We start from the raw sequence: 21,570 nt of genomic DNA, 5'->3' as shown, positions 1-21,570 counted from the left end.
TGAGGTAGGGAGAGGCCTCCCACTGCGTTTGTGACGTCCTAACTCCCTAACGCCGTAGCTACAGCTACAGGAAGTGGAAGCTGGATAAAGGGGAACTGAATTTGCGAATACAGATAAGTTAGCCCCGTTTCTTCAGGCCGCACCAGCCCGGAGGCAGGAACGAAGAGTCAGGATTAGTAATAACGCTATTCTGGCCTTCATCCCCCAGGCCTGTGAGGGCACCACGGGCCTCGTGTCCTCGGTCACCTTACACCTGCCTCCAAGTCTCTGCGGGGCAGCGAGGACAGGCAGCCACCAGGTCCAGGGGCCCAGCTCCTCCCGTGTTGCAGGAAGAAGCTTCAGCTGCCCCACGGAAGGAGGAAGGCAGTGAAGTCAGGCCAAAGGCCGGGACTCCCCACTGCCTCAACCCCGTCTCTCCTCAGCACGTGGCCTTGGCATTCTCGCTGCGCCTCGCCCGGCTTATCTGCAGCTGCAGTTCGCCCGGGCCAGGCGACCGCTGCCCAAGTGGAGTCTGGTCCCCTCCACTTGTACTGTTATGTCCATTATCTTCACCCCAAAGAAAAGCTGCCTTTTGATGCTAACGTGTCACAGCAATTTTGTGTATAAAGGCAGTTCCTCTGCTTTACCGATGTGCCCTTGGCACCCTAGAGCTCAAGTGTGGATATACTGGGCTAGCCTTTCACACTCGCTAACGCGAGAGCCGCCTCTTCCACCCACGGTGCTGCCTCGGTTTTCTAGCGTGATCCGCTCCGGAAGACCGTTCGGGTTCTGAAATGTTGGAAACGAGGGACCAGCAGCCGACAGCTGGGCCTCAGGATCTTGCCCTCAGCAGAAGCCGTGTGGCATGTTCGACTTCTGAGGCGTGTTCGAAAACGGAAGCATTTGCCGCTGGGTTTATGGTGTTCGTAAACCGAAATGTTCGTCCATGGAGACATTCGATAACCGAGGTACCACTGCAATGGCAAAGGCCTGGCTGCATATTAGACGGAGCCCACGGACCCAGCTCTCTCCTCCATGGGATGAGATATGCTCGTAAGACCCCTCAATTCCTGGTGCAAAGACACCCCCAGCATCTGCTCTGCATTCTGCCGGTGGTACACAAGTCTTCCTAAATCCAAATGGATATGCAGCTCAGATAAACCGAGGCCCTTCCTATAAAATACAAATGATCTTTAATCTCCTGGAAAATTAGCAAGGAAAATATGCAATAAGTAATAATCTTATTGGGTAAGCGGTCAGTGGAAATTTACATGGAGCAGGGACCTGATGGTGCACAAAGCAGTGATTCATTTGCAAGGCTGGCTGATGCCATAACCAGGAGAGGCCAGTGGGGGAAATTTATAGGCAGTAGCAGTTCAAACCCTCCGAGAAAATTATGGCTGTGTGTTCACTCTGGGACACTTGCTACTTTCTCCCATAAATACAGTTAATGTGCTGAATTTATCTTCAAAGCAAAAAGCAGAGTTATAACTTATCTTAGTGTTTTTCGGTGAAGAAGCATATAAAACAAAGTCAAAGGAAATGCTTTGGGACTGGCTTACTGAAGAATTTAACCAGCATCGCCATGTTCCTTTTGGAAACTGGGGCACACATAAGCCTAATTTCCTTTCAGGATGTGGCATGCTTTCAAAAGCAAGAGAGAGAAACTAGATACTCAATTACTGCTTTCTCTTAACTTTATCGTTCCTGTATTTCCTCCAAGATCTGGATACAACTTAAACACTGGCTTTTTTTTTTTTTTCTGAAGGAAGCTTGTCATCATGAATAAAACATGCTTCCAAGTAACCATAAGCCATGAAAAGTTACTTAAATTAGTTTCCAATTTTCTAAAAATACACAGTTAAAAGAAAACATTCACAGAAGTTTACCTAAAGCCTACAGGTTTTTTCAAGTTCTTTTAAAACTTTAGATATCCACCAAGGTGCCTAATTTGTACTCATTTTATATTTCATTGTCTTAAAAAAACAAAAAAAAACCACCCAATTATTTGTTTTCATTGATTTAAAAGCTAAAAACACAGTGAAGGAAATTCCTTACAGATTCAGTCTCTCTTTCCCGACTCCCGGTGTCTTTCTTTCCTGTGTCTTTCAAACAGTCTCAGTATCCACCCCGCTGTCCCACGGAGAAGGGCGGCGGCGCAGACGGGGTCCGGGGGCGCGGGGCGCGGGGCGCGGGGGAAGCCCCGCGTGCGGACCAGCCGCCGGTCCGGGCCACGGCCCTTACCTCCCGGAGCCGCCCTGACCGCGCAGCCCGGCGGCCGGGGTCCAGGGAGGCTGCGGGCCCGTCAGACGAACGCCCTCTGCGGCCCCGGCAGCCGCCCGCCCCGCCGTCCCTGCAACACGGACTCGCGAGTGGGAGCCGAGCCCTCTCCGGCCCCGCGCTCCCGCCGAGGCGCCCGTTTCACCGAAGCGCTGAGCAGCCGCGTCCCGCGGGAGCGCGGAGGGCCGTCCAGGGCAGCTGCTGGGGGCCGCGGGCCGCCCGCCCCGCCTCTGGAGGGGCCGAGGAAGCGCGCCCGGGGGCACTGACCCGCGCCCACGGAGGCGCGGCGCTCCCGCCCGCAGCTGCCCGCACGCTCACGGCCGCGCGAAGCCGCTGCCCTCCGCCTTCCAGCACTCAGGGCAGCCCGCGCCCCGCGGGGGAGCCGCCCACGCCTCCCGGGAAAGCCGCCCGTACCCCGCGGGAAAGCCGCCCGTGCCGGGTGAGAAAGCCGCCCGTGCCCCACGGGAAAGCCTCCCGTGCCCCGCGGAAGAGCCGCCCGTGCCCCGCGGGAGAGCCGCCCATGCCCCTCGGGAAAGCCGCCCGTGCCCCGTGAGAAAGCCGCCCGTGCCGGGTGAGAAGGCCGCCCACGCCTCGCGGGAGAGCCGCAGGAGCCGGGTGGGAAAGCCGCCCGTGCCCCGCGGAAGAGCCGCCCGTGCCCCGCGGGAGAGCCGCCCGTGCCCCACGGGAGAGCCGCCCGTGCCCCGCGGGAGAGCCGCCCGTGCCCCGCGGGAGAGCCGCCCGTGCCCCTCGGGAAAGCCGCCCGTGCCCCGCGGAAGAGCCGCCCATGCCCCTCGGGAAAGCCGCCCGTGCCCCGCGGAAGAGCCGCCCATGCCCCTCGGGAAAGCCGCCCGTGCCGGGTGAGAAGGCCGCCCACGCCTCGTGGGAGAGCCACAGGAGCCGGGTGGGAAAGCCGCCCGTGCCCCGCGGGAGAGCCACAGGAGCCGGCCCTGCCCAGCCAGAGGCCGTCGCTGCGCCCGCGCGGCTGCCGTCCTGGGCTCTCCTGTCTCGTGCTTAATAACGCAGCTCAGGCCACCGCCAGCTTTTCAGCAAGATTCTAATTTCTCCAAAAGGGACAGGAGTTTCTGTGTCATTTCATTCATGATTTTATTCAAAACACATTTAAAAACACGGAGGATTCAGCCGTGCACGTGGCAGGCAGCTTCTGCCGCACAGTTTGTGTGACATGCACAGGACCGCACCCGAAGGCGGCGAGCACTGTGAGGAGTGAGACACAGAGGCCCGGCTCAGGCGTGGGCGGTTGGGGGGGGGCCCGTGGTGGCTCCTTTCTCCAAGAGCTCTGCCAGGAAAGGGACAGCTGAGCCGGGCCATGGCCTACAGGAGGCTTCCGGAAGCCAGGCCGAGGAAGAGCCAGCTTGCAGGCAATAGCAGAAACAAGCTGGAATGCCCGTCGTGGCATCTGTCGGAGGCACTCTGTCTCCTGGTGGCAGTCAGGGCTCTCTGAAGAGGGGACCGTTCCTAGTTCACCTTCACGTCACCGGCATGTACCTTAGCGCCTGGCGACGGGCATTTGGTAAATGCTTGCTGAAGGACGGATGGCAACCATATTCCTAGCCTTAAGGAAAAAGTCACAGGAGCACCTTCGCCCACGGAGGACACTGATACCCTAGTTCTGCAAACGTGATGCTGCGGCAGGTTCACAGAGCGGGGCTGTAAGGGCTCAGGAGCCGAGTCAGGCACACCCATCCTGCGTCCATCCAGATGCGTCTCCTGAGGGTTAGAAAACTCTCGGGAAGAAAACAAAAAGCCTTTCACAAACAGCAGTGATGTGCAGACCTACCAGCCGCTCTAATGGGCCAGGGGCTCGAACCCCGGCCAGGCTGTAGATAGGGGCCGCAAAAGCCTCGGAAGAGAACTTTCTCTAAAGGGAAGAAATCTGGCTCCCAGTCCACAGCCAAGCATGCGTGTCCAAGGAAGGGGTGCTTCTGGCCACGAAGACCTGTCCGAAGGGGCCCGCGAGAGGAGCGGGTGTGCAGAGGAGCTGAAGTACGTCCCACTGAGCTCCACACTCGCGGCCCAGACGCCCTGCCCCGCAAACCCCCACAGCGCAATACTGCGGGAGAAAGCTGTCCCCCCACGTCTGTCGAAGCAGCCTGAGCTGCTATAGTGCTGCACAGGTTCACAACACAGTCGGCGCAATGACACCCCAGGAGAACCCAAAGTAGCTTCGTTGGTGGGAGCGGAGCTTCCCCCAGCCACAGGGGCACCTCTGCGTGGAGGCCTGGGCTGCGGCAACCCGGCTGGCTGCGTGCCGTAGGAAACGGCAAGAGCACTGAATTTGTGAGGCACACTTGCGTCTCCTAAAGGACCCTAGAAAATCTTGGAGATGGGAAAGTGTACCGAGTATATTTCTGTACCCAAGTATGTAGAGATTTGTGGCTATTGAAGGTAATGTTAAATGGTGGACATCGATAGGGCAGGATTAATTTAGTATAATCTAGTTATTCCTAGACCATAACATAGACGAGGTATTTCTTGTGTTGAGCTTACTGTAGACTTGAAAATTGAACCCTCCTTTAAATGATTAGAATTTCATAAGCTAACATTTCTCAGTAAAGGATGAGTGTATGGAAGCCAGTTTCAGCTGTGATACTGAGGTGGCCATCAAGCTGATAAAGACCCCTGGCTCCGTGTAATTAGTCCAGCTCATGAGAACTAAAGATTGACGCTGGGGTTTGGAGCCAGAGCCGCCATTCCTGGCCTGGCCTGCACACCTAGGCATGCTCCTCACTCAGGAACCCCTTGTGGGAGGAACTCAGTGGCAGCGTGAAGGCAGGAAAGTGTTTGGAATCCTGGGTCGCAGCCCTTTCTGAGTCTGTTCCATCTCAACACTACTTACGCTTCCACTTAGGTTGGAGATGAAAGAAGAGAAGAAAAAGGGGAGTAATAAACTTTTATCTTAAATAGTGGTACTGCCCACTCACTTAGGAAACAGGGAAATATGATTTCATGCCCTGGATCCAGTACTTACTATGTGCCCCTGGGCAAGGTGCGTAAAATCTCTAAGCTTTAGTTTCCTCAGCTATAGAATGGGGAGCACCAGCGGCCTTTCACCGGTATAAGGAGAGCTAATGTAGATCAGTTTCAAATGGAGCACACATAAGCATCACCTGGAGGGGTTGTTGAACCACAGATTGTGGGACCCCACTTCCAGGGTTTCTGATACAGAAGATCTGGGATGAGACCCAAGAATTTATGTGAACAAGTTACCAGATATTCTAAAGCTGCCTGGAAACAACACTTTGAGAGCCACTAATTAAAATAATGCAAGCAAGTTACTTAACACAATTTTTGTGAAATAGTAATCAAGCAGTAAATATGTTTTAGCTATTATTTTAAGCCACACTTTTTATTTAATGCAAAAAAATGTTTTAGAGTTTTTAAAATGAAGCATCTCTTATATCATGTCTAATACTGGCGTAGAGCTCATCCTGGCATTAGCCAGTCATCATTCTTAATGCCGTTAGCTCCATATCAAGGCGCCTAAGAGGCTTCTGGCGATGGAGCGGTCTCCTGTGGCAAGCTTATTTGTCAGTATGCGTGAGTTTCAAAGTCTATGCCTAGAGAATCTTTACTTGACCGTCTTCTTACTTTGATTCTTTTGGTTTTAGGAAATCTGAACTCTTTTGTTAGCCACCATGGCAGTTCTTAAGCAATTGAATTCTGGAGCAACTACCTACCTACCTACCTCCCAAGGTGGCCAGATCTTGTCATCTTGTGAAGAAATAGTTCTGCCCAACTGGGATAAAGAGAATCCCCATCTGGGCTCTTCAATCACAATGTATCCTTCCCTTTATCGGGACTAAGTGAATTACTCTTCCAGATGAATAAATTCTGAACATCCCTGGTACAGCTTCAGATCACTTCGAGTTTACGATTGTATCTGACCCACATGACTCCATGGAGGCAGTTTCCTCCTCACCGAACCCACAGATGAGAGAGAAAGAAAGGGAGGGAAGGAGGGAAGGAGGGAGGGAGGGAGGGAGGGAGGGAGGGAGGGAGGAAGGAAGGAAGGAAGGAAGGAAGGAAGGAAGGAAGGAAGGAAGGAAGGAAGGAAGGAAGGAAGGAAGGAAGGGACTTTTCTGAGTGCAGGACGGGCAACCCTGCATTTGAGAGTGTAGAATGAGATAAGAAAATATGAGTATGTTTTGTACTTGTTATTACTGCTATTAAAATATAAAGGAAATTAAATTGATGGGATCCGAAGTGGAACTAGAAGAACTGATTAAGCAGTTTCTGCAACACCATTCATGGGCCTTGTTAGGGGGGAAACCAGACCTGCTGAAGCTCAGGACCTCAGAATGACATCTTTCAAAAGCCACAGCCCCTAAACTGAGTGATTCCATCTCTCTGCCTCTACCAATCTAAGGGTCAGTACTGACGAACTAAATCCTTAAAATCTCTAATGGACAAAACCCATTTTCTTGACCAGTTATGTTTCTAAAATCAGGAAACAGAACAAAATAAGGCATGATAATTAAAAAAATAAAATAAAAATAGACAAGCTGTTATGTCTACATCTAAATTCCTGGAGGAGACTGCACAAAACTGCTCATTAATTCTGGTGCGGGAAGGATATGGATTGTGCTAAGCCAAATGTTGCTAACCTTTGGAAACCTGAATGCATTCCTGAATAGAAGTGCTTGTTGTAAGAAAATAAGTGTCCCCGTATTGATATTTTATTGAATTATGTACTGCTTAAGACTTGGGTTAAACTAATAGGATGGATGGATGGTTCATTAAAGGAATTTTGAACTTTATCAGGCCTTTTCAAACATCAGTTTTCATCTGGAAACAGCAGGTACCGTGTCTTCCTTTGGTCATGGTGTGACTCTTCTAGCCCTCACCCAGTCTCCACTGACATGTCTCCCTAAGTGTTGTTTGCCACTGTCTTTTTGTTTATTTATTTGTTTGTTTTTCAGAGCTATGCTTTCTAAATTGGGAATTTTTTGTACCACTTCCGAAAAGCACAGCATCGCAACATTGTTAACTAGATGTGCTGAAGTTTAGTTAAGGCAGGAAAGAAGGTGAATTAGGAAGGTAAATAAGAATGTAAACATTGCATCCCCCCAACTCAAATATGCCTCAGGTTTTACCAGAGTCTCCTCCCTTCTCCTTAGGGTTAAATAAAGAAGGCAGCAAGAGGATAACTTACCTGAAGAGGGGCGCTGACCGGAACGCAAGGCCCTGTCCGAGTGGTTTCACTGCTCCCGGAGATCGGGTTCAGAGACGCGCGGCCCTTCGGCAGGACTCAGGTCTTCCTTTCCCCCCTGGGGCATCCGGCGTGTTCCTCACGTCGCAACTCCATTCCTACTCCTTCCTCTAATTTTGAAACAGCTTATTTTTTTCATTCATGCTTTACTTTTTTTATCATGTTTTCAAGAGCCAATAAAATTCTGAAGCAGACAGAAAATGTAAACCAGATGTCTGCTGAGGACCACAGGCAACAGCATCCGGTAGACTCAGTTCTTTGCTGTGACCCCTCTCTCTCTGTGATTCTCTCTCTCTCTCTCTCTCTCTCTGACTCTCTCTCTCTCTTGCAGTAGCTACAGATATCGAGGGAAATGATGGAAGAGCTGATGGAACTCTACAGTCATTGCAACATTCTTCATTTCTTCCTTTTAGTTAGAGATTTATTCCAGCTGGTTTTACAATAAAACTTTGCCCCAAAGGAGCAAATAAATAAAAGCTAAAACCTCATGTAAACTCTTCTTGGATAGTTGGAAAAATGCCTTAGAATAAAAATAACCAAATATTGAAACATTCTAAAGTATTGTAAAATATCGTGCATTCATTGTAAGTTTTCCAAAGTAATTATACTCTGTTCAGTACAAGCCCATCAGTTCCCAGGATCATGTTATTTGTTGTTTGTTGTTCTCACCAGAAACCCTAAATAAAAACAAAATATACTCTGACTACTATCTCTTTAAGAAAATGTGTTCTTTCAAGAGTAATCCTTCTAAGATACTTCTACAGTTGATGAACCAAGAGCCACTCAAGTTTTCCTTGGCCCACATTATAGTTGTGAAATACATAAGAATTCACTAATATCGATTATGTGCGAGGAAGGCTTAACCTTAAATGATAAGATTTTCATTGAAATTTAGTCTTGTTATCGTGAGACTATATGCATGAATATTTATCAAAGTACTGCAGATTTCACAAGATCCATCTTCAATTATGCAGTTATTTATTAGGTATTGCAACATCCCTTTCTCAGATACTCCTTTCTTTCAAAGGCTGAAATTTATGCTTCAGCCTGAGTAACACAGATAGTCATCACTTTATATAGAAGATTAAAAAATGTAAATGTGTAATGACATGGCCTCTAGTCAACAAGGCTAACATTCCTACCCACCGATGGCCCTCGTTTATTTTTAGCTGTACCTCTTGAACGTTAGTTACCTGAGAACGCAATCTGGAGATAAATGCTTTTTTAAGATGATTCCCTGCTTCTTTGACAGGAAAGCTTTGCAGGGCAGGCAGGCGAGGGCCTCACAGTACCAACCTAATTACCACACTAATGGATTGGGAAGAGGGCAACAACCTAGGTATTTTTAGAATTCCAAAGGATCCTGAAAACCTTGCGAAGTAGTCAAAAGCGGAACATAAATTTTCACAGGATTGCTGCATATCAGGTACAATCGCAAACCAACCATGAGTCAAAAATGTAATTTCTTTTTAGCATGTTAAGTACAATATGTTGTGCACTGCACACACGCAAAAACGGAGACATGGTTTTCACATCTATTTTTTGGAGCTAAAGTGGCTACGTGAATCCAAAGTTCTTTCAGAATGAATGAAAAATAAACCTAATCCAGGCTCTCCGAACCAGTTTATACGGCATGTGACCTATAGTGGAAAGCAAGTTGCGATGAGAAATATATGTGATTACTTATATTTATATTATTTAAAAGAGACATCATCACCACTGGCTCATGTCACGAGGATGTTTGATAGCTGCGTGTACTATTCAGCTGAAAGACTTTCAAGCCGCCCGGCCTCATCTGAGCTTCTCTGGCTGGAGACTCTTTCAACAGCGGTTCCCGTGAAAGGCTTTTCAGCTGGGCAGGAGCAGGCTCAGGACCGCAGGAACCTCCAGTACCATGACGCTCATCCTCGAGCACACATCAGACCTCCGCTTCTCATCTACAACAAAACATTTGAAGAAGAATTACTATCTTTTTAAGAGAAAAAAAGGGCTTGATCAAATTTTTAAAAATGTGTTCTTAAACTAAAACATGAAAACTAAGAGCAAGACTAATAACTATGCTTGTGGCAGGAGTAATGGGAAGCATTCCAACGTCTTTTCTTAAAAAGATATGTTTTTCTTGATTTTTTACAGAGAGAGGAAGGGAGAGAGAGAGAGAAACATGGATCGGGTGTCTTCTCCTGGGGATCAAGCCAGCAGCCCGGCCCGTGTGCTGACCGGGAATCGAATCCACAACCTGTCAGTGCAAAGCCCAACAAGTGAGCCACACTGGCCAGTAATGTCTTAAGAGAAATATTGCTTTTTTAAAAACATCTGAGCCAGGTACAAAAGAATCATACTTGCCTGGCAGGAAGGTATTTGTGTTCTGGCATAGCCAATAACTAATTCTATTATTGTTCTGGCATAGCCAATAACTAATTCTATTCTGGAACAATTTTATAGCAAAATTCAGCTCTTTTCAACCCTAATTGACTTTATCTTTGCCTCATTACTTTAACTTCATTTTCCCCTTGTTGCTGGCCAGAGTTTAATCATTTATTGCCTTGAGCAGAATTTGGAACATGGAGCTGAGGTCCATACTTGGAAAAGAAATTGCATGGGTAAGGGAGTCAAGAGAAAGTAATAGAGAAAAATCTCAGCATTTTGGCTTTTACCTCATGGAACCTCATGACTTGGAACTTGGAAACCACAAACCTGCATATAAAGGTATAATTGGCTCTGCTCTAAAGCATCGTTTACCTTACTGAGCGTATGACCCAGAAAGGTTATTGCCAACGTTTTAGCTCCAGAAAGTGGGAAATGGTTGAAAAGGGAATGAATCTAACATAAAAGATAAACAGCTTCTCCCCAGGAGGAACACTTCCATGAAGAAGCAGCAGGCTGTGCGTGCACATAGCGAGGCCTCGTCTACTCAGGCCTCGTGGGAATCTGCCACGGTTCTCGTAACCAAAGCTCTCCTCACATAGCCATTTAAAAGTTTCATACTTTTTAAGACATTGAATTCTGTTCTGTTTTGTTTTTCTCAAGATCCTTGGCATTAATTGTTCTAAAGTGATATACTTAGAGGCTATTTAAGAGTGTCATATCTCCATAGATGTAATGTTTTAAGGCCTTTTGACAATTCCTAATAGTTTTTCATCATCATATTGGCCAAATCATCATCTCTCCCTTGCTATATGGGCAGGCATCTAATAGTTTCTGTAAGCATGTAATAAAATGCCTCTTTTTAATTGGTTACTCTGATCTGTGTAGCCCCAGAAACCAGAAAAATAAGCTTATTAAAAGTGAACTTACACTAGGTGAGAAATTTTTTTCTTGGCAAAAACCATAACATCTTAGATGCCCAGAAGCCTTTCGAGGCCTTACTTTTAGCGTCTTGACTATTTCCTGAGAGGTAGAATGTGCCACTTACACAACTTTCGCAGCGCACGGCCTGTGTGCCTCCATGTGAGTTGCATTGACTTCAGATTTCAATGACCTTCTACCGCCAAACTAAATTAACTTCAGACAGAACCTGTGTAACGGGGTGAAGGGAATGTTCTCACACATTTAGAATAAGCCAGGGTCAGTGTTTGATTTCAGGTCATGTTGTGAATTGATGCGAGTGTAACCCTGTGCAAGTTGTGTGCATGAGCACCCTCACACCCTCATACCCTCACGCCCGGGCACCCTCACACCTCACGCCCGGCACCCACTCGTGCCTACGCTGACCTCAGAGGCCCATGTGCTGTTATTCTAGCAACTGAATCCAGTTCCCTCTCCTGATGCGAACACACTGGAGACTGATTCTCCTCGCTGCCCACATCCTGCTTAAGGTATGTGGCATAGACGTCGCTTTGCTTCTGTAAGTGTGGAAAGCAAAGATTCCGGGACTAACAGATCGGTGGCACCCTCAGAGCGTTTTGGCAAAGTGAGGAAAGCAGAAGAGAGTAGTGCTTTAGCAATAGCATCTGTGGTTCCTTAAAGAAAATTCAGAATCCCATCCTAACAATCTATTCATTTTTACTCTACTCCTACAAGTCCCTCTTTTTTACATTTCTGCCCCTCTCACTTTATTATTTAGTTAGTTACTTATCTATTCATTTATTTATTTTTACTTTTTAACCGTGAGAGCATCCTGCTCCTCTCTACTTAATATTGAAAGTGATTTTAGGCAATGTGATGATTAAAAGCTGCACCTTACTCTAGAGAAAGATGAAAAGCATTACACGGGCCAATATCACGCCAAAAAAAAAGAAAACACTTAAATAACTGCTGAGTTAAGCCACGATCTTTATTGCCTAGATCATTGCTGAAGCAGCGATCCGCTCATTTACTTATCTTCAAATATATATATTAAAAGCTTCTTTTTATTGCCATATCTGATGATTAAATCTCATCAGCCTCCACCTGGGAGCACAGATTGAAGACATGGCCCTTACATGCTGACCATTAGCTAGACAGAGGTCCTCCTGCTGCGAACTGCTGCTGAGCACCTCTGGGAGGAGCGAGTATCTCCACTGGGGAGAGGATCAGTCGATGCTGAAGCTCCGACACACTCGGCATTCCTCCTGCAGTTTAATGCTATTGTCGATGTCAACCAGCCACATGGCCCAGGGAACTGGCATCTGCCTGAGACACTGAAATGTTCACGGGACCCTTCACTTCTCCCCACTCTCCCATTTCTATCCATCCACTCACTGGTTAATTTGACTAAAACTCAGAAACCAAAATTCAGGGCTTAAATGTCAAGCCTCAATTTAGAGCATATCAATTTTCTCTAATCCCCCATCCATTCATCAAACGTATTAATACAAAGCATGCGGACTAAAGGAAATGGCATAGAGATGCTGTGCACTCTGCAGTGGGGTGCAGGAAAACCCAGCACTGGGAGGGGCTTGGGGACAGATTTAAGTAGGTGCTTTGCTTCTGTAGATTCTCACCTCAGTTCCTCCTTGCGTTTGTGTTTCTTTACATTCGCCCACTCTTTCTTCACCAAGCACTCTTGGGGAAACTATGTTTTACCTAACACTTTTGCCTGACACTTGATTTCTTTAGACCCAAATCTGTTTGTCACTAACTGAAATGGCCTCTTCTCTTGCCTCCAACAGGCCCTTTCTCTACCTTCCCACTTCTCTTCCTTACTTTTCTCCCCATCACTCTTTCTTTCCTCAGTACCTTCCCCCCGCTTGCACTCCGTTAATCTCTTTATTTCTTTTATAGTTTTGTTAGCAAGTGAGAGTAGCAGTACATAGGGAAAACTAATAAAGATGTATAAGGAAGGAAGGAAGGGAGGGAGGGAGGGAGGGAGGGAGGGAGGGAGGGAGGGAGGGAGGGAGGGAGGGAGGGAGGGAGGGAGGAAGAAGGAAGGAAGGAAGGAAGGAAGGAAGGAAGGAAGGAAGGAAGGAAGGAAGGAAGGAAGGAAGGAAGGAAGGAAGGAAGGGGAGGAAAGGCGAGCAGGAGACAGATCAGCTCAGTCTCCACCTGATGTCCAACCCTGGACGCCTTAGTTCCCCCGCCTTCCCTTCCCATTCAGTTGCAGGACGCAGAGAGCAGAAAAAGAATAGCATATTAGAAAAGGGAATTATTGAGATACTCTCTTTTTCTACTCTTTAGTTTCAAGAAGTAATGATCTATGACTGAGTTTACTTTTAAGTAGAATTTTAGAGCTAAAACGGACCAAATCCCATCTCTTTGGGACTAATTAGCCCTTCTGGTTTCCATTTATGTGTGATCCACACTCATCACAGCCTTCAATGCTCTGAACTCAGACCCCCTGCTGTGACAGCATGCTTTCTTTTGCTATTTTGTGAAGAGCCGCCTTTTTCTATTAGGGGAACTGGCCATATTTCGGGCCAAGAAGAGACGGCCTCTTCTGGATTGTGCTCTCTGTGGCCGGAACCCCATTCGTGTGCCCCAGGGAAGGCTCCACTCTGCTGACTTGGCCTCACAGTGACTGAGTGGTCCCTCAGCATCTGGGACTTATTCATAGTATTTTATCTTCCCCAGCTTCCCTTCTCTTGAGGATGTCTGAGTCAAGAAAGAAGCTACTAATACAGCTAATTGTCTTAATGTTGCCCTTGGAACTGAGGAAATCACACAACATGACCCAGCACCTCGGAAATGGAGATCATGAGGTTTCCAGATAATACAGCTCATCTCTGCAGCTCCAATTAGGGAATCCACTAACCAGGCATTCTTTCTGCTCAGTCATCGTCTCTTCGCATTAGTGAGTTATTTCTGAGGAGAAACCCAAGAAATGTTAAGCTGGTGCATTCCCCTACTTTATTTCTAAATATTTCCACCTGGACTGGATTTCTGAAGATTCATACAAAAGAGCCAAAAATACTTTGTCTCTCAACAACATATTTGGGCTCCAGAATAAACTGAGTCTCTGAACACAGCCTCGGAGAAACTGACAGCATCAGCTCAATGTTTTAGGGCTGTGTTCTTTTTCATCTCTTATAAGTCTAGCTACCAGAAATATCTTGGCAGCCAGTCCACCAGCCTGCCTTAGCAACAGTGCCACCTAAAACTGGCTCCGCTAAGTCTCACGTCACCCTGCCTCATCAGGATAAGATAAAAAGGCAGAGCTGTCTCATCACTCAACTCCAAAACCAGGAGTCATCTATCAGAGAGGGACTCTTGACTTATCTAAGAAATTACGGCAGCCTGTCATAGTTTTTTTCTCCCTTAGTTAGTAATTCTGGGCATTTATTCATGATAATATTTTCATCGATTCTTAATGAAGAAGATATTTCATTTCTTAAATCTTATACTTGTGCTGCATTATGAGATGTTGCTTGAGGGTATGAAGTATTTTTTAAATCTTAAAATTAGAAATCACTCTGATTTGAATGAAGACAGCTTTGTTTAGTTCAACAATAATTCTTTGTATTGAAACATATTTCCATTAGCGTAGCAATAGAAACCTTAATATGAAGATTAACTAAAATAGATCCTAATTCTTAAAATAGAAAGCATCATAAGCTGAAGACAATGCTATTTATAACCACAATCTTAATTACAAAAGAAACTAGATTAAGATGGTTGACTAAACTCATTCAAATTTGTCAGACAATATAATTAGATATTTTTAAATAAATTCATGTTAAAATTGCCAAGATAAAAACATGCAAACTTGTAGAGAATTTTTATGAGTTTATTTGAGCCAAACTGACAATTGCTGGGAAGCAGAGAATGGCAGTTTTGCCTTATTTTATATCAAAGGAGAAGACATAAGGGGTTACATGCAACCCACTGGTTGTAGATTAGCAGGGAGAGAAAGCAAAGTGCGAAGCCTCTGAGATTGGTTTAAAAGTAAAATGTATATACACATGCTTCTTTTACACTGGTGGGTACGGGATGGTTCACAATTAGCCTTTATAGAAGGAGAGATGGTGTTCGGGGGACAAGACAACCACCAGGGGCTCTGTGGTCTGTGCTCTGATGGGAGACTGTGCCCTGAGGGGCCTGGAAAAGGGGGATCACTCTGACATCTCAAAGGAACGTTATCTCAGGGAAGATACAGGCCTAGGACATGACTACCCACCATAACTGTCTTTTAGTTGGGAAGTTTTCATTTCAAACCATCCTATGTAGTTACTTTAGGTCTCTGAGCTTGTAAGGCTGCCACACAGGCCTCCTCTGAGCTGTGAGGTTTAGAATGTGGCCCCTTCTTCATTCACAAAATATATTCCTAACATCACTGCTAAACAAGAAATATTGTCCATAGGGAATCAGAAATTTGGATGAATCTGTGAAAAATAGAAATCGAAGCGCTGTTAGTAGAGGTCACAAGAGATCAAATTCACCCCGGCAGGACTGCTGCAGAGCAGAGGGGCTCCAGGGGCATCTAGACCCTGAGGTACTGTTTTCAGATTCATGAGAGGCCCTGGGGCAATCGGTAGACATGAGAAATTGCATTAGAAGCAAGTACGCTGCTGGTCTCCTATCTCCCCCCACATCTGTGCTGCGCCCCTGGCTGCAGAGGCCTGAGCCCCTTAAGGACGGCCCCGAGGAAGCGCACGCCTGCTCCTGTAACCCCCCCAGCACGGCCAGGCCCACACCCATCCCAGTCCCTGCAAAGCCTCCGCCCGTCAGAGCACCTCCAGCAAGAGCACCCGGATTCCCAGTGACGAAGATTAACAGGCGGTTCAGAAAAACACCGCCATGAAAAACAGGCACCAATAAAAATCAATCCCCTCAAAAACAGAGGTACCAGAACAAACAGAAGACATTTTAAATAAGGACAGTTGATATCTTCAGGGAGAGATGAAAAGATAATCTATTTAAGAAAAAAAAGTAACTAGAGATTACAAATATTTAAAATCTGAGTATAAAAAATGAAGTTAGTAAAAAGATTAAATAGCAAAATGGAACAAGCCATGAAGCTAGAGAAAGAGGGAGAGAAAGGTTAACCGACATGAAGGGTAAAGTAAGAGATCAAGAAGCGCAATGTGAAAACGGAGAAATTTTTAAAGGTACCCCAAAGCCCTGGAGAGGCATGTCTTTAGTTTAAAATGACCCATCAAGCACCAAGCAGGATGTCTGACAAACTGCCCTACACCACTGAATATTATTCTGCAATTTTGAAGCACAATAAAAACTCACAAGTCAATTTTAACTAAGGAAAGACTTTACCTGTCTTAGAAATCTATACTTTCCTTAGAAATCAACAAATTATGTAGATAAACAAAAATAGTAAGATTTAGATTAACAAACAGCCTGGATTTGGTAGAGACATATGGAGCTCTCGCTTAAATACAAAGGAAAATATAGTTTAACTTTAGAAGTTTCCAATAAGTGTTTATGATTCAATGCCGTGCCCCTCAAAACCAGAAACCTCAACTTTAAAATACAGAAGTAAATAAAATATAAAAAAGCTTAAGATATACTTAGCATAATCTTAGAGGATATGGAAGTGATAAAAAAATCCTCCTCAAAATCCAAGATTTGAAAGGCTCGAGGAACACACACAGGCACACCATCTTTCCTAAACAGTCCTCACAGAATGTGGCGTTTTCTTTACCATGCCTGCTTCCTGTACCAAAAGAGAATATTGCCACAAACAAAAATCCTGCATAGAAACAAAATATTTATGATGAACTGAGCCACTTAGAGAGCAACCAGGCTCTCTGGCTAAGGCAGAAATGGAATAAGAAATTATGATTCCCATACTGTTGTAATTAACTAGTTATTAATAACAGGAAAGGAGCAAAGGGCAGGCCAAATAGGATAGGCCTGTCATTTGGGCAGCTTCAGGAGGAAGCTAAAGCTTTACACTCCCCAGGGAGCCAGAGTCTATTCCTGCAGATGGCTGGGGAAGGGCCTGGAAAAAGGAAGAGAAGAGATGCATGCGCAGTAAAGTTGGGTGATGCGGGAAGGTACTTTCCTGTAAGCCACACCTGGGAACAGATCTTTGGCCAGAATGGGTGTGGCCACTGCAAGAGCAGGAGTATTTGGGATACCTAATTCCAGCTCTCGTGGGACCCTTGTCGCTAGGGGCACTCTCCTGGCTCCCGTGACCCACACACATTGGACTGATGGCCTGTAGCTAACCTGATGCTGAACTGGACCTGGCCGCAACATGCAAAGGGAACTCTGCACACTGGCTTTGCTTCTAGCTCTTCTGAATCCCCAGCTGCACTTCTTCCAGGACTGGAATGGGACTTTGGAAACCCAGGGATGTAATTCCAGGCAAATAAAAATTCCTCATCTTCCCCTGCGAATCTCAGAAAATTCTTTTTCTAGAGATATTGTAACGATTCCACCCCCAGCACCCAGTGGGGAAGAGGACACCTCAGTTTATCTGATAACAATACCATTGATGAGGCAGGTACAACTTACAGCTGCACACAGTCCCAGCACAACTGCTCGGGACACTTCCCCTAAAGCAGAGTTTGAAGGGCCGTGCGGTTTCTGCTGAGCCCAGTGGATAATAAAGAAGCTCACAGGAGCAACCGAGAAACCAGCAAGCCCGCCTCCAGCTCTGCACATGAGGCCTCCTGACTGGGCTCCTTCTCCAGGCCTCCCTGGAGCAATAGTTTTGCTTTATAGGGCTTCGGCTTTGTAGGAGCCAAAAACCTTGAAATGTATGCATTCCCAGAATGACCTAGCAGCAGGCCTGTGGATTTTAAGTCATCAGGAGGGAGAGAAAAGAGATTCACAACTGAGGCTGGGGAAAGGGTGTCCACTTTTCAACAGCCCAAGTTCCTTGCCTCCTGTGGTGTCATCACGAAGAGTCACAGAAGGAGCGCAGGTGCAGCATGTCTCTCAAAACTCCAGTTTGCAAGACAATAACCCAACCAGAGACTGGCCAAAGAGGAGTGCGTGGTACATGGGAAGGTTGGACTTTGTGTGTGGTAACATCATGTCTGGCAAACACTTAGGTGTGTGGAAGATCCATGAGATTTTAAATTCTCAATAAATTAAAATTAAGAGATTACTGAAAGCATTTAAAAAATTCTGAACTGATTCTAATACCAAAACTTAAATGAGATGTACATGAATTTATACTATAATATAATATATATGATTTTTTTTTTAAGCCATACTATAGGAATGGCAAACAAGTACAACTTTGCTCACCAAGGCTATTGAGTTTAAGCAATACCAAAAGCTGAGAGTACTCACTAGGTCTCTTGAAGTAAGTAGATAATTTTGGCCACAATAGAATTGACTCAGAAAAGCCATGTTATTTTTACAATTGTACTAGAAGTTTTATGAAAAACTTGAGAGTCCTCATTGATTATAAATGTCTCAGTTCCTAAAACCATAAAATATATAACAAAATTCTCAGGAACAATCTGAAAGAAACTATAATTTAAAAAACGGGAAAATGCCAATAAATAGTATTAATAAAGTATCATTAATTAAGATCCTTAAGAAAAAATCACCAAGGAATAAGTACAAGGCACTCTCAGGACAGTTTGTTTACCAGGTAAGAGTGGAATCCATTCACACAGCTCACAGGTAATGGTGATTGTATTGGCTTAAATTATCACAGGAAATGTTACTGTTTGTAAGTTAATGAAAGCATAAAAAAGAATACAGATAATCAAATTCAGGAACAAATAAAAAAGGTAGATTAGATAATGTATAGAAGTATGAAAAATACACAGCTGAAGCCCAGGCGTAAGTTACCGAAATCTCACAAAATGCACATTCAAGCATTTCAACAAAAATAAAATCAGTAAAAAAAATACAAAAAATATTTCATGAGACACAAAAGGAATATAACTAGAAATTACAGAAATGACTGACAAAATAATCATATACAAAATGGAAAAAACAATGGAAGCCTATAATTGGGCAAATTAAAACTCAGCTAAGCCAGGGTCTAGAAGGTCAAGCTGACAAGAACAACCTAGCCCAGGAAGCCCCCACGGAAGGAAGTGATATGTTATCACATGTGTGCAGGGGGACCCACGAGAAGGAATGTCTCAGCATGGGACTCTAACATGGCTCTGCTTCCAACTCCCCGCAACCATTTAGTCCCACTTTAAGCACTCAGCAAAACACCATGACCATAAAAACTGGCGGCAGGTTTCCCAGGAAGAAAGTCCACACTAGCTCAGTCCTGCAACTGGAATCCTCACTCAGCCACAGGTGAGCTGGAACAGAGGGTGACCTGACTGCTCAGGCAGGGCGATCTCTTCTCCCCGCTGCATTTTGTTTCTCTCCTTCCTTCAACAAGAAATGAATCTGGAGAGATTCCAAGGTGGCAGCAGATTGAGTGGGAGCCACACTGACGCTGTCCCAGGACCAAACTGGAATGACAACTAAAATACAGAAAACCACCCTGAATAATCAACTGAAAATGAGCTGGAGAGCACCCTCATAACCAAGGAGGAAAAGGAGGGGCCACGTAGAGACTGGTAGGAAGTGCAGAGTCGAGAGGGCTGGCTGGGCTCCCACAGGCAGCAGCTGAAGGTCTGGAGGGAGATCTCAGCTGTGGGGGTTCCCACTGAGAAATCTGGGGCCTTAACCTCAGGCTGGCCTTCCCAGCCCAGAGCACCAGAACTGAGAAAGGTGCCAAATAGCATCTGGCTGTGAAAAGCAGCAGAGTTTCTGTCTGACAGGGAGAGAAGGCTGGAAATGCAGACCTCCTCTTAAAGGGCCAACACACAAAATTTTGTGTGCAGCCATTCATCTTGGGCTCTGGCAAAAGGGGGGCAGAGTGGACTAGAGCTGTGTGAAGAGTTCAGGGTGGCGCCTTGGGGGAGTTCAGATGTCAGCCAGCTGGATTCCTGTGCTGAGTCATTCCCCCATATGGCAGAGGACATCTTTCTTAGGCAGACATTTGCCATCCAAGCAGCTTTTGCCTGGGGTAGGGGGAAGCAGTTGCCCCACCCACTGAAAACCTCTCACCCCACCCTGTGGAGTTTCTACAGCCTGAGACTCATTAAGAGACTGAATTGTTTTGAGTCTGCCTGATTTGCTTCTGGACCCAGGGCTTGTAAAAGCAGACCTTGGCATGCACTGTGGTCCTTACCAAACACACCCAGCCCCAGAAGAGGGAACCACACACTGCGAAGTGCATAAAGCTTCAAACAAGGTACTCAAGGCAAGTCACAAACAGCGTCTGATATTGGCCTGCACCAGAGACCATCCAAAAGACTGGGAGTCCTAGCAGATCTACCTAATACATAGGAACAAATCCAAATGGGCAGCCAAAATGGGGAGACAAAAAAACAAGCCCCAAATGAAAGAACAAAAGAATTCTCCACAAGAAAAGCTAAAAAAAAAAATGGAGATAAGCAATCTATTAGATATAGGGTTCAGAATATTGATCATAAGGACACTAGATAGCATGAGAAAAGATATAGAAACTATGAAGGAAATTAAGAATGACATAGTAGAAATAAACAATGGATTAGAAGGCATAAACAGCAGATTGAGGGAAGCTCAGGATAGGATCAATGAATCAGAAGACAGGATAGAAAAAAAAAAAAATCACTCAATCAGAGATCCAAAAAGAAAAAAACAATTAAAAAACAGGACAGTCTAAGGGAGCTATAGGAAAATGAAATATAACAATATTCTCATCATAGGAGTGCCACAAGAAGTTGAAAGTAAACAAGGGTTAGAGAACCTGTTTGAAGAAATAATGGCAGAAAACTTCCCTAACCTGATCAAGGAAAATGTCACACAAGTTAAGGAGGCACAGAGAGTTCCAAGTAAGAAGAACCCAAAGAGGCCCACACCCAGACACATAATAATTAAAATGCCAAGAATTCAAGACAAAGAGAAAATATTAAAGGCATCAAGAGAAAAGTAATTTGTTACCTAAAAACGAGCCCCCATAAAGCTGTCAATTGATTTCTCATCAGAGACTCTACAGACCAGAAGGGAATGGCATGAAGTATTCGGGGTAATGAAAAGCAAGGATCTGAAACCAAGACTACTCTATCCATCAAGGCTATCATTCAAAATAGATGGTGAAATAAAGAGCTTCCCAGACAAAAAAAAAAGGGATAAAGGAGTTTATCACCACCAAACCAGCACTGCAGGAAATGTTAAAGGGACTGCTGTAATTAGAAGTTGAAATAGAGAGAAAGAGAAACATAGGCATAAAGAAATAAAATGGCAATAGATAAGTACCTATCAATAATAACTTTAAATATAAATGGATTAAATGTTCCAATCAAAATATAGGGTAGCTGAATAGATAAGAAAACATGACCCAAATATATGCTGTCTACAAAAGACCCACCTCAGAGTAAAAGACTCACATAGGCTGAAAAAAAGAAACTACATCTGGAGGACTTTAAAGGAGACATCGACAGCAATACAGTCATAGTCGTGGACTCTAACATCCAATTGACTAGCTGGATAGATCTATCAGACAAAAAATCAACAAGGAAACAGTTACTCTAAATGACACATGAGATCAGATGGATTTAATTGACATTTACAGAACATTTCACCCCAAAGCTGAAGAATATACATTCTCCTCAAGTGCACATTGGACATTCTCAAAGATAGACCACATATTAGGACACGAAACGAGTCTCTACAAGTTCAAGAAGACTGAAATAATATCAGGCATTGTCTCGGACATTTACAGCACAGAATACTATGCAGCTATAAAAAGGAAA

The sequence above is a fragment of the Miniopterus natalensis genome, chromosome 6 (assembly GCF_054644295.1).
Source record: "Miniopterus natalensis isolate mMinNat1 chromosome 6, mMinNat1.hap1, whole genome shotgun sequence".
NCBI lineage: Eukaryota > Metazoa > Chordata > Mammalia > Chiroptera > Miniopteridae > Miniopterus > Miniopterus natalensis.
Note: the sequence above shows the minus strand (reverse complement) of the source record.